This window comes from Chenopodium album, chromosome 18 (assembly GCF_948465745.1).
Source record: "Chenopodium album chromosome 18, dcCheAlbu1.1, whole genome shotgun sequence".
Lineage (NCBI taxonomy): Eukaryota > Viridiplantae > Streptophyta > Magnoliopsida > Caryophyllales > Amaranthaceae > Chenopodium > Chenopodium album.
Window position 1 is genome coordinate 39793445 of NC_137851.1, and position 3975 is coordinate 39797419.

The window sequence follows — 3975 nt, forward strand, 5'->3', positions numbered from 1 at the left end:
GAGCCACTCCGCCTCGTGTAGCACACAAATGAAATTCCATACTACGGGAATAACACAAAATATCCCTGCATTGGGACATAATCTCTTACTCCTACGCCTTGAGAAGTGGCAACGACTGACAATTTTCTACGCCTCGTGAAAACTTGTCTGATGATGAGAAATTACAAATCTTTATATCTCGAGAACCTTGCAATGTGAATCGTCCTCGCCTCAGGAGATGATCACTAGACGTTTGATAAATGATAATGGTTCGATTGTCCCCGAACGTGAGCAGTAAATGGTTTGATTATCCCCTAATGTGGGTTGTTGATGGTTTGATTGTCCCCGAACCTGGGTTGTTTATGGTTCGATTGTCCCTAAACGTGGGCTGTACCTGAGACCTACAAAATAAGATTTGCTAATGGACTTATATAAATTGTGATTAACTTGATCGACTGACTTGACCAAGCTTGACTTGACATGACATGACATCAGTACGACTTGCAACTGTGTGTGTATAGTTTGAGTGTGTGTGCAGACACAAGAAAATGAAAATTTAAAAGAAAAAATTTCCACCATTTTTGTCATGAGTGGAGGTGTAGAGAATATTTCAAGAATTACCCCAAACTTGAACCCCACTGTGATCATACACTTAAGCATGGTGGCGTCCAAAGGAAAGGAAGCTAGAGCAAAAGAGTCGCCAATAAGTTTTAGGAACTTGTAAACCATTCACAGGGTGAAGATTACACCCCTTAACGATCCAGGAGATCGTCAACTCCAAAAGGTCTTGAACTAAATAGGGTTCGGAGATGAAAGTACAAATCCAACCTAAAAGAGATTGAACCTGCCCTAATAATAGGCCTCTACTTTATTCTACTCGTACTCATGTGCGCTTTCCGACTAACATAAAAACAACAGATTAACCCTAAACCTGTTTATCAATGTTGGTTGAATATTAATGCACAAACAAACTATTATTGGCGATCACTTGAATTATAATCATATTAGCCTAAACAAGATTATTAATTATCTTATTAAGCGTGATTACAAGTACAAATTCCCTTTAGGCATGCATAAAAGGCGTGATAAGCAATAACAATAATAATCATCAAGCAACATAATAACAATCATAATAATCATAATCATAATCATAATCATAATCATAATCATAATCATAATCATAATCATAATCATAATAACAATCATAATAATCATAATTATCATAATCATGTTAAAGCATAATATTAATAGCAAGATCCTAGGCATGATACTAACAAGATTAATAACAAACCCTAGCATGTCACTAAACAATAAAAATCAAAGCTTTAGCCCTAACATGATACTAACATGCTATTAGGAAAGAAAATAGGAAGCATCGCAGGAATCATAATAAGCATATTTGATATTATAACCTTTTCCCTAAACATGATACTAGAAAGCAATAATAACATCCTAACATGATACTAGGAATCAAACAAATTTAAACATGCTTTCTACAAGAATAGAGCAATAAGATTACATACTTTGATGCCTCGTATCTCTTTCTAATAACAAAATACACGCGTTAGTAACTTCAAGGAAAATATAAAATCAAAACAATTAAATTAAATAATTGAAATAGAGATTTGGGACCAAACCCTCAGAAATTATAACCTTTCACGTCTAGGGCGAAGGCAACTTCGAACTCGGCTAGGTGTTTCTAAATCTCGTGAATGCGGAATTTTGTAAGAGGGAAGGTTTAGAAAAAGAATAGAGAGAAGGAAAGCTTCTAGCTTTAGAGAGAGAAAGATGATTGATTGATGATGATTGTTGATGAGAATTGATTGATTGTGGATGAATGAAAACGGAGGTTCAGGACCCTATTTATAAGAAAACAGTCCGGAAATAGGTAGAATTTGATAAGGAATAAAACTCCACCCTGTCGCTGCAAAACCGACCTTGTAGCGTGGCGACAGGCCTGTCATCTGGCGACACCCTGGATTTCTACGCGCTTTCAACGCGGAGTCCACAAATGAATCAAAATTGATTTGTAAAGTCCGTATGAAACTGAAATCGTATCTTTCATAAAATAATATTTTATTCCAAATAAAACTTTATCAAAATATAATTATAAATTCTAATTCTATTAGGATTAAAGAGAACCTTCTAGGGAATTCTAGAAGACTATAATTAATTCTAATAACTTTAGGAATAATAATTAACATTGGGCCCTCCCCTAGATCATTGGGCCGCATGTAAAGATCAAATCGGGCCCAGTTTAGTATTTTGGCCATAACTTCCTCATTATTCATCGGAATTGGGCTTATAATATATCGTTGGAAAGCTCTTTGCAAGCCCCATCCAAATACACTATTATTGGACCCATGTCGTGGACCAAACTAAACTGGATTGGCTGTTTTCATAAAATAGAGTTGTTTTCGAAAACAGAAAGAAAGAATTTTTAATAAAAACCAACCGTAACACTTGATCTTTCACACTTTCACCTCGTTCGATAATCATTCGACGCAAAAGGTATTCATCACTGGATTTGGTTTTGGGGAGACACATTTAGGTGTCTACAGAAGCCCCCACTTTGACTGAGTTTTGAGAAACGCAAGTTTCGAAAGCGAAAGTCAAAGTAGCGATGGGGACGGAGAATGATTCAGAACGTTCTGCGATCCTAAATCATTCTTGTAACGCCGATACCTGTAAACTAGCGTTAGTTAAACAGATAAGAGAGTTAAGAAACGCGTATCTTGCACCGTCGAGCACACGTCTCTGAAGTAACCGGTTTGCTGCATTTGTTGAAGACCGCTCTGCTTGTAGCTGCCTCCTATTTTATAAAAGATGACTCTGCTTGTAGTCATTCTCCGCCGCTTGTGACCATCTTCCACATCCTAGGGAACACGGTCGAAGATAACTCTGCTTGTATCCATCTTCAGTTTTTTGTGACCATCTTCCACATCCTAGGGAACACGATTGAAGACAACTCTGCCTGTAGCCATCTTCAGTTTTTTTTTTTTTTTTTTTTTTTTTTTTTTTTTTTTTTTTTTTCTGTGACCATCTTCCACATCCTAGGGAACACGATCGAAGACAACTCTGCTTGTAGCCATCTTCATTATTTTTGTGACCATCTTCCACCTCTTAGGGAACACGATCGAAGACAACTCTGCTTGTAGTTATCCTCATTTGTTTGTGACCATCTTCCACATCTTAGGGAACACGATCGAAGACAAATCTGCTTGTAGCCATCTTCAGTTGTTGCGATAATACTCCGAAGAATATCACCGAAGACCAATGCCTGTTGATCCTTTAAAGTTCGCTTGAACTTTTGCTTCTGCTACGCCAGTACATCGGCGCTTCTGCTGCTTGTGAACCATTATGTCGGTGCCTTTGTTGCTTATGAACCATTACGTCGGTGCCTTTGAGCCAATGTTTAGGCACTTTAAGCTAAGTGAGACGATCTTTTTATCAGGTCGATCACTTGATTTAATCGTGATCGAGCCGATCATTAAATGATGTCAAGTTTCTTAGAGGGGCTTACTGGCGTATCAAGGAACCTGAAATTGCTGCACGAGGTTCACATAACCATATTATGGAGCCTAGTATTCTGGTGCCGCTCCAGCGCTAGCCAGAACTACTTGTCGCCAGGCGACAGGCTTTGTCGCCAGGCGACAAACTTGTTGTTTGGCGACAGAGTCGGCTTTTTTAAATACCCTCCCTCTCTTCTTCATTTTCCGTCGCTGCTGTTCTATTTTTTGCGTTTGCTTAAAATTTCAATCTTCTCGTTCTCGCTCAATTCTCAACCGAATTCGCTCAAACTTGTTGCAAATCAAAGCTTATTCCATCTATTTTCCCGATCCATGTAAGTTTTATTCAAACTCAACTCGGTTTTTGCTGAATTATGCGTTCTTTGTTCACAAATTTTCCGGAAATTCGAACATGTTTTTGCTTAATTCGCTTCTTTTGCTGAATTTTATGCCTTGAACTTGCTTGATTATGTTTATGCATTGCCTT